Raw genomic sequence first — 10,568 nt, forward strand, 5'->3', positions numbered from 1 at the left:
TGACCCAGATGATACATGGAAATTTCTTCAGAGTCAACATGAGACAGCATTTACTGTGTGCAGAATGTTGTCACTTAGTGCCTTTGGTGGGCCAAATAGGAGTCACCCGCAGGCCACATTTGGCCCACGGGCCTTGAGTTTGACACACATGACCTTGTAGATAAGTGACACAAATATGAACAAAATGTGTGACAGCTTTCACCCTCAACTGTGAATAATAATGTTGATCAATAACATTTAAATACCTCAGTTAGCGCTTCTAAATTTAGCAAGTGCTAATCCACTAATGATTTTAAAAAATAGCAAAAGCCCTAAAGCACTAATCAGGAAATTAGTTCCCCTATTAGTGCTTTAGGGGAACTATGCCCACCACTGGCTCTTTCTATGCTTTTACAGTGTCTTATTAACTGCAGGACCCAGCTTGTAGTTATTTAATGGTTACCCTGGTCTTCGTAATACAGTATACATCATCACCGATGCTTATTAATGTTTTACTCATAGCTGATGTGTTGACTGTCACTGCTACAGATATACAGAGTGAAAGATGCAGTGTTTGTTTCAGCCCTCCCAGAGTCTTATGTAGTAAAATGTATTGGATAATAGCGGCATGATCATTTTATCCACGTTTGACATTTTTGTTGTTGTTTTATAGTTAAATTTTCCCCTTTTTGTTTAATGTGGGTCACAGCAGGAAATGAGCTCCACGTGTGCGTAATCATAACCTTTCATGGCAGGCATGGGAATCCTCAGATTATTCCCTGAATGAAAACAAGTTTTCAAATGCGGTGCTCTAAAAGAACACAATACATCAAATGCCTCAAATAAAAGTAAATCTGGTTGGTAAAGGCTTTTGACAAGAAAGTGTAAATAATAAAATCTCTTTTTAAAGGGCCAGCTGGTGATAAAAACTATTTTAGTGAGAGGATGAAAAGTTTTGACTGTACAACATTACACACAAATATTCTTAGTTGTGAAGAAAATTTAAGTATGTCAAGATGGGATTTTAAAGTAATCTACAACCTCGTGTGTTACACTCCAGTTTTAGAATATTGTAGAATAATGACATTGGAGAATTGTAGCTTGACACTCTTACAAATAATAAATAGCTGTTTTAAAATGCCTGTCAGTATAACTAATAATTGTTAGTTATTCTGACATGAACATTTTTTTGTTTCTGTGGAAGTTCACTTATCTGTATATTTCTAAAATATATTTAATATTTTAATAAGATGAATGCTGGATAAATAAATATGTGAAATTCATCCATAAATGATGGTTTGTGTTCTGTTATTCAGGTGAAGAATGATGTCACTGAGTCACTGAGCAGAAGGAGAATCTCCAACAGTAAGTCATTGTTCATTTCTGCTTTCATGCTTCTTGAAGTTTTTTTCCCTCTCTCAATCTGCTTTGTTAAATTAGAAAATGTAACAGATGAATAGAAATGCTGCCATATGCTAAACACCTCGTTTTAAAGTTGTACTTAGGATTAAAAATTTCCAATCAGGTTAAGATTCAAACAAGCCCTTCATGAAATGAGTTTGTGCTGCATTACACTTTGCTCTCATTTTGTGTGTATCTAATTAATTCACATCTTTATCTGTATTAGTGTGTTAAAGCTTAGAGGGCCATATTTAAATCTCTCAGGGGAGAGAAGAAAACTTTATTTTTGGCCATGGGGTGTTTTAAGATAAATTACTGAGAGCCAACGGGGGTAATTTGTGGAGCTGGAGCCACAGTTTGGTTTTGTTTTAAAATTTAATTTGGGCTACTTCATTTATTGTGGCATTATAGATGTTTTTTTAGCTGCTATTAAAAATGTAATTGTTGCCTCCAGACACAAGGAGCGAGTGTATATGTTTCACTGCTCACTGGTACCTATATCATCAGAGTAAAGTGCAAGTTTTTTTCCTTCTCTTACTTTGATTATCTTGGAGCAATTAATATCTGAGGTCATTTTCTTTTACGCTGATTTCGTTGTTTCAAAATCTTGAAGCCTAGAATAAAAAGTATGTCCTCAGATTTGACCATCTGCTCATTTGACAAAGATAGCTGGAAAATCTCTGCAAGATATTGAAGGTGAAGGCTGCAAACATTTGCCTTTGCACACACCGCTCCTCTGGAGCGTTTCATGGCATGAGTGCGTTTGTGAAAACATCTAAAGTGCCATAAAATTTATTATGTGTGCACACTCTTGATGTCGAGGAAATGACTCCAAGTCGTTTTCTTCTGGTTGACCCTGTGAGGACACAGGTCATCAGTGGACATGCTGAGTTATAACAGCAAAGGTAAAATGAGTTTCTCCACCGTAGAACCATCAACACTTAAAGCTGAGCATTCTCCCTTTCATGTGACTCTGGTGGAGGCTCTGCAGGGTTTTATTACAGCAGCCATCAATAACCATCTGATTACCTGCACAAAGTATATATATGAATGAATGGTCAAAAATGTTTTACTTTTATTAACCATCTGTGTTAGATTGGATCTGTGGTTTTCCCCATCATCAATTATCAGTGATGCTCCAGACTGAGAATGGTCAATTATTGTCTTCTGCAAGTTAGATACTGATTGTTTATAAATAATTCTCACAAACGAGGTTAAAACATTAAGTTTGAATTAACAAGTATATTTACCTTCATTTTTAGAATAAGTCCGAAACACTGACTATATAAAGAATAATCAAAAGAATAGAACAAATGTTATCAGTACTTACATTTTACGCTGAACATAAATGCCACTTATCTGAATGAGAGTTCTGCTGGCACCCTCCAGGCCCTGCAGAGACGATGTGTGTTGTCAGCACTCAGACGGGTTTAGAGGTGGCGTCAAGGTGAATGCTGACTTGTAGAAATGTAGGAAATCATTGATATTCTAACTCAGAAGCTGCAAATGGCTCGGTGGCAGATGGAGTCTTTGTCAGGGAAGAAAAATGGCAGCAAGGGAGCATCAACGCTTCCCCCCCACCACCATCCCCAGCTCTGTGAGTGACCTTCTGAAATCAGCTGCACACTGTCACATATTTTAATCTCCAGTTTATCAAGTAAAAAAAAACCACAAATGAATAGTGTTGATTTAGTTAAAGATTGCTTTTGTTTTTTTATTTTCAGTAAGTCTTAAACATTTTAAAGGGCCAGTATTATGTGTTTCTCAGGCATATATTTAAATACTATACCATCATAAAGTATCTATCACCTTTAGCTGTTATTAAAATTGTGTTTTTATGTTTAAATAGAGAATAAACTTATCTTCTCATCACTTCCTATTCTTAACACCTTGAAATTGGCCTCTGTCTCTTTAAGAACCGCCTTCTGCTTCTTTCCCATCCCCTTTGGTGCGGGGGGGCTGCCATGATGCAGTTTACTTGGCATCTGAAAATACATTTCCTCAAAGGTATTTTTAATCTGAAAAGAGCTTCATTGAGTGAGAACTAATGTTGAGAGCTCAGCAGACAGTTAAGTTTCACTTTCAGTTTCACCCGAGAGCCTGAAGGAGTCATGGGCGGGGTGTGTGTGTGTTGGGGGGGTGGGAGCTCGGCTTAAAGACACATCCCAGGGGTGTTTCTGGTCCCCACCTGTCGTTTTGCTCCTCAGCATGGCTTCCTAAAAACGCTGCAGGATTTCTCAAACATGCATGAACGAGTCAGAGCAAGGCTTTGGGCATGTTTTCATGAGAGTATAATATTATAACATGATATAAAACTTAAAAAAAGTTGATTTTACATGATATTGCCCCTTTAAATAAGTATCACGCTCACAAGGTGTAACAATTCTTCTCTTTTTAATTTACTAAGAAGAAACAGGCAAACTGGAGTAAGAAGGTTTTTGAAGAAAGGGATAAAATGACTTGATAATGATAAAATGCAATCTATATAAGAGAAACACATTAAGGTGTGCTGAGGTGATAAGGTTTTGAAATAACAAATTCAAACCAAATTTCTTGCGTTCTCCTAATTTCCCCATTTTGATATTTTTGAAGTGAGGTTTTAGATGGAACCATGAAACAAATATTGCCAATGCRTAATAAATAATTACCATATTAGCACATAAAGATTGACATGTTTAAATCCACTGAGACCAGTTTGAATGAAGCCTATTTTATCATGAAGTGCTGGCTTTAATTTTTTAGATCTGAGTAACGTTTTATGACAAATGTGTATTTCAGATGCAAACACATATTGTTTGTTTTACAGTTCTATATAGACTTTATTATACATAAAGAAAACTCAGGGTTAAAAATCAAAAGCATAAAAACATGTGAATAACTATATTGTAAAACATTAGCTTAGAAAATAGATTTCATCAACATCAAATAAATAATTTACTAAAATGGAAACGTTCAGAATATAAAAGAAGTTGATTGTTAATTTGACAGTTGCTAATTTTTTTCTCAGACAACACCAACATAGTAAATAAAACTGATGCATGCTAATTGCTTTTTACTGCCAACGAATGAGGGAAAAATACTGGACGAAAGAGAGCAAACTGTAAAAAAAGCAAATGACATTGAGACACCAGTTTAATATGTATGTGTTTCAGCTTGATGGTTGATTTTTTTTATCTGATGTTATTGTTATGCACTGACCGTCTTCCTGCAGGGAAATAAATATTGTGTTTGTGTGGACTGAATAATCGGGAACAATTTGAATTTCAGTGTGAGGGTTTGTGTGAAGTGTTTTTTCTCCACTGGAGTTACAGATTAATATAATGAGGTCTGAACATTACATTGATCATTAATTTATTTTTATTTTAATGTGAACAAATTGATTTTATAACTGGAAAGCCTTAGTTAAGTTCTGTGTAAATGTGTTCATGTTGTGTTTAGATTTTATGAAGACTAGTAAAAGTTTTATCTGTGGTTATATTTGGAAAAAATTGTGGCAAAAAAATCTGTCAATCTTGTTGTAAACATTAGCTGCTTTTAGCCAAAGACATTTATATGGGTGAGTTTACTAATTTAAAGTCATCAGCTGCTTCAAAAAAAAACATTTCCTCTTTTACTATTATTAAATCATCCGGTTGTTAGGACGTGGGGTCACATCCTAAGGTTTAAATTCTCACATCTTATGACTTTTATTTAAGACAGTCAGTGAGTGCACAGATGTTTGTATCTAAGCAGCATCATCTGCTTCAGTGAAACTGGACATATGGACAGTGTCACCAGTGAGTTGAAAGGGACACTCCAGATCTGTTTTATTGCTTCATTTGGCACACTGTGGTCCCACTTCCCATTACGGTTCTCCTGTGATTTATGTGCTGCTCTTCAGTTAGATGGGGAGAGGGGATGAGGATGGAAATACTGATGTTTACCTTGATCCTGGGTGCCTTTATTTCATCGTGGACATGTGGGCTAAAATGTCCGCTACGATCGACGTTTTGTCTTATAGCACATAAATCCTGTTTGCGCAATCCTTTAAAGGATGAGGTTACTGGCATTGTGTTGTTTGGCCCTAAAGACTGACAGAACCTTGGACTTTTTATCCTCGCTGTCTTGAGAGTATCATCAGCTCTTACAGCACCTCCCATTCAGAGAGCTAGCAGGTTTTTGATTGATCCTGTGTCACTTAACATTTTAGAAGCACATGCTGCTGCTGTGATGTAATTGTTGAGTATAATTTTCCAAATACTCTCCTCTCAGTTATTTGCTTGACAAATAGTAAACATTTATCAGAGTTATTTTTTGTTCCTGTAGAATCTAAAACATTTGATATTTTAATTTCTCTCCATTTAAATGGACAAATTTACATCTTTCCTTCCAATGAAGTAATAAAAGATCCAGCTGCTGTTTCTGAGGCAGTTTTCAAGTGCTGTCTCAATTGATGTCTGTTAACAACTAAAATGGATTTTATGTTTTTTTTCTTGAAATAAATTTGTCATAAAAATGTAGATTGAACAATGACTAGCCAGTTTGTCACGCTATTATGATATTTTGGGTATCTTATACAAATTATTAGGATTAAAAATGTGCTATTTTCAGGCATAATTTTTAGAGTTAAATAACTCAATTTAATGTTAATTATGTAAAAGTGTAGGTAGCAGGACATTTGCATGTTCAGATGGTAACAAACGAATATATATGTGCCTGGTTGTCTTTTTTTTTTCAGCTACACATTGTGTAACAGTGTAAACAGTGTTACTCACTTTAGTATTAATGTTTTTTTTACCAGCAATATTTGCTTTAGCTTGGGGATTTCATAAATGATAGACTTATGTGTAAAATATGTAACTCTTTTTCAGTTTTTTATAAATCTCTTCCCCAGATTCTTACTATATACAGGTCCTTCTAAAAAAAATAGCATATTGTGATAAAGTTCATTATTTTCTGTAATGTACTGATAACTGATGATTACTTTTTTTGCCAAAATCATCAAAGGCTTGAACTACTTCAGTTGGTGTGCAATGAATCTAAAATATATGAAAGTTTAATGTTTATCAGTACATTACAGAAAATAATGAACTTTATCACAATATGCTATTTTTTTGAGAAGGACCTGTATTATTAGTGGGAAGTTTTGCATGTTGGAAGCACTGATTGTGAAGAGAATTATATGTTGTGGCATAACAGAGTTACAAAAATGGTCTAATTGTCAGTTTTACCTTATTTTTACTGGATAACATTAGTGACTAAACAGTATTTCTATAGACATTGCTCTCTTGGCAGTATGAGCACATGAGGTTCTCAGCTGGTACACAGCATGCTCGTGTTCTCACATAGAAGGTCAAAAATGTGATTACAGTGACACATGAAAGGCAAAGGCTGCCACAGGAAAATCAAGGATTAGTTGTCCCCTGAATGTGTTTATTAACACGTTTGCGCTTTGGATTACATGTAGTGTGACAGGACAACTGCTGGACTGTCACAGTTTGTCAGATGTCAGCAGTATTGTTGTGTTGTCTCCCTCTCAGCCTCTTAAGTCAGGATTGTTGATCATTTACTCTGTAAACTGTATTTATACTGCCTGCGTCAGTACCTTCATGTAAGCTTTTTATAATAACCAGTTTTTCACCTGATATTTTTGAGCACAATGTCTGGAAAACATATGGTTTGTTTTCTTTCTGTATGACCATCCAACATAGCACTCCAGTACTTTTTAGGACGGTTTAAAGCTAACACTAACATTTATAACTTTTGTTTTTAATAAGTGGGCTCCTTGTTCGTAAACAATACTAAAGTATTTCCTCTTTCTGATGACTATTTCACAAGAATATTACTTTTTATCTCATCTCACCAAGACTCCGATTGAGGAGTACATATTTATTCATTATTCGTCAGCTGTTGAGACTGGATTATTCTGACACGTGTCATGAGTGTGTGTAAGATGGAAGCCTTGAATGTGAATTTATGTTTTTTTTTTCTTTTTTTTTTTTCTTGCCTGACAGAGATGGAGTCTAGAAAGCAACCGGCATCACCTTCCTTCGAAAAAGTCTCATCTTCCACGAGCCCCTTCCTTGCTCCACCTCCGACCCCCGGCAAGGAGTTCAGTTCAGCTTTTAGTTCTGAAAGCAGCTCCCCTTTCATCGTCAGTGGTACGATATGGTATTTTTTTTTTACTATTCTAACACATTAAACAGTTTGACCATGTTGTGCTGCAAGTTGCGTTGAGTAACAGAGGAGTACGTTTCGATATTGATTGTTGTTATTGTGAAGTATTGTTTTTCAGGCAATAAAATCAGTTCACATTTTACAATCATGATATGTCAGTTTGAAAAAATATGTGGAGCAGTGTAGAAGAGCTATCAAACTAATTTCTGTTAAAACACCCTCAATCACACCGAATTGGACCACCATTTCTTCACATAATAAGTTAGACAAGTTTGATGGGAATAAAATAGAATTAATAAATGCCAACAGTTTAAGAATCTGTGCATGTTCTTGTATATTTTCTTTCAGCTCCAGTTTATCTTGTGTAATTTGACATGCCTGTCAGCCTCACACTGTGCGTGCAGCCACCAGCATCTCCTTGTTTTCTCTGAATAATAATTGCGGCCGAAGCCATTATGTACTGAGCAGCGGTGATGCATAAGCTGTCAGATTACCCCTGACCGCAAAATAATGTGCTGATTTACATACCACGGTTTGTATTTTGTGATAAGATGCGTCAAAAAGCTGGAGGATTTTTTTTTTCCCCTATCAAAGTTAAAAACACTAACACGTTAATTTGCACACCCTCACATGAAACATTCACATTTTTTTATGGCCAGATAAATTCTAAACACATTATATTGAAACTGAAACCACACACGTATGGTACCTCTGCAATCACATGGCAACAATTATAAATAAACTGAGTTCTTTCAAAGATTTCTTATCTGCATGCCCACATGTTTATAAAGTGACAGAATGGGAAGCTGAAAACCAAAAAAATATATGTTTTAATCATTTCTTTGTTGGCTCTAGAACTGAATCTGTTATAACACACCTCTATGTTAAAATTAAAATGGTAAAAATAATTTATTTACAGCCATGGCACATCTTGTATTTAAAAGAGTCTAACTCCATGTTGGTAACAAAAAGCAATGCTTGGTTTTTGTTGAGAGGATTTAGCAAGAGGTTGAAATATAATATAATTTTCTAAATAAGATACAGCAACCTGCAATGTAAAGAATAAGATCCCACTTAAATCTTAATGATTATGAGGTGTATTGATATTTGAATATGTACAAAARTATCTAAAAATATTTATCTAAAACGAATAAACCAAAACCTAGGAAATGCACCCTTGACAGAGTCTCCAGTGACATGTTGGTACTGGTTTGTGTCAACCTTTGACACAACACTCTGCTAACATATGGGATAAATCTTGTGCCAGCAGGAATTGAATTAGAATTTCTGAATTTGAAATTGAATGCATTGGTTTGAAAACGAATTTTACTAAATTGAAACYGAATTTAATGATTTGAAACTGAATTTAAAGTTTTGAATTTGAATTAATTTGCTTTGAAACTGTATTTTGGTCTATTAAAAATTCAGTTCGTCTGCTTTCACTTTCAGTTCCATAATTCAATTTCAGTTCTAAAATTCAGATTTTTGTGTCGCACATCTGTGTCCTTGAGAAAGCCAGCCAGAGTAATCAAACACAGATCGTCAGATTTACGTTTCACGTCAGCTTCCTTCTATAATGCAACAGAGTTGATGGAATCCATCGTAAAAGTGACAAAAAACAGACAGTTATTTTATTGCAGTGATTAWTTTTGCCTATAGATAATGTTACATTTACATCACATCATGGATCAGTYAGCAGCAGGTGATCTGCAGCTGAGAGYCATGTTATGTTAGGACTGATCCGTCTGTCAGTGCTTGGGACCAGGAAGGAGCTCATAGCAGAACCTGCTGCGCATCTGGGATCGGTCCATCTGTGTTTGATTACTCTGGCTGGCTTTCTCAAGGACGTGGGTGTGTGGCACAAAAATCTGAATTTTAGAACTGAAATTGAATTATGGAACTGAAAGTGAAAGTAGACAAACTGAATTTTTTAAGAAACCAAAATACTGTTTCAAAGCAAAATAATTCAAATTCAAAACTTTAAATTCAGTTTGAAATCATTAAATTCAGTTTTAATTTAGTAAAATTCATTTTCAAATCACTGCATTCAATTTCAAATTCAGAAAATCAAATTCAATTCCTGCTGGCACAATATTTATCCCATAGGATTCATTCTGAACAGACTGGGCAAACTCCTGATGGACAGATGCAGGAGTTTTTTAGTGTTGTCTGTAAGCAGGCCTTGTTATCTTTTTCTATGTACTATTCTTGGGCACAGAAGATAACTTTAAAAAACATGTCACTTCAAATCAGATTAAATTTCATCCTAATCTTTTTATGGTCTGCTCATAAAATCCAAATTTTAGTTCAAGGTTTTTGTGATCACTTTTGAACCCTCCTGTGGTCAGATAACTGTTTAAATGTTGTTTGTCTAGTCCAGTGTTGACTGATGAATTTTTATTTTTATTGTGTATAAAGCTCTGATTTTTGTTTACCAGGTGATCCACTGCTGACGACAGCAAATCTGTGCAGCAGTCCTGCTTTTGGACTTCACGCACTACATTTAAGCCACTCTGAGTTTGGAAGGCTTAAAAGTCCCAGTTTATTATTTTTGCCTGCTCAGTTACAAATGGGTCAATTTGAAGGTAAGAAGGCCTAATGTACAATTGTTTTTAAATAATAAGATAAACCCGGTTTGATTGGAAATACATTTTAAAAAGTTATTAAATTACCATGAAAAGCATGACTAAAGGAAGGATTCTGCTCCAAAATGTTTCTGATGTATATTGCAAAATCAATGAACATGGTTTACATTATGTGAATATTGATACTAATTAAAAACTATTCAAACTTTGGGTTTTCTTACAGAGGCTACGTTCACACTGCAGGCAAATCCGACCCAAATCCGATTTTTTTTGACCCATCTGACTCATATCCGATTTTTTATGACAGTCTGAACGAGACAAATCCGATTTTTTATGACAGTCTGAACGAGACAAATCCGATTTTTTCAAATCCGACCCATGCCGTTTCAGTATGTGGTTTTAAATCGGATATACACTCACCGGCCACTTTATTAGGTACACCACGCT

At 35.2% G+C, this 10,568-nt stretch overlaps 1 long non-coding RNA gene across 1 annotated transcript; it reads left to right on the plus strand.

Moving 5' to 3' along the window:
• Nucleotides 1–1,204: 1,204 nt before the first annotated feature.
• Nucleotides 1,205–10,378, plus strand: LOC106523301 (uncharacterized). The gene is made up of 3 exons (XR_001310878.1): nucleotides 1,205–1,344; nucleotides 7,374–7,520; nucleotides 9,975–10,378. It is a non-coding gene; the product is annotated as an uncharacterized LOC106523301 (long non-coding RNA).
• Nucleotides 10,379–10,568: the final 190 nt, after the last annotated feature.

Source organism: Austrofundulus limnaeus, unplaced genomic scaffold (genome assembly GCF_001266775.1).
Source record: "Austrofundulus limnaeus strain Quisiro unplaced genomic scaffold, Austrofundulus_limnaeus-1.0 Scaffold152, whole genome shotgun sequence".
Lineage (NCBI taxonomy): Eukaryota > Metazoa > Chordata > Actinopteri > Cyprinodontiformes > Rivulidae > Austrofundulus > Austrofundulus limnaeus.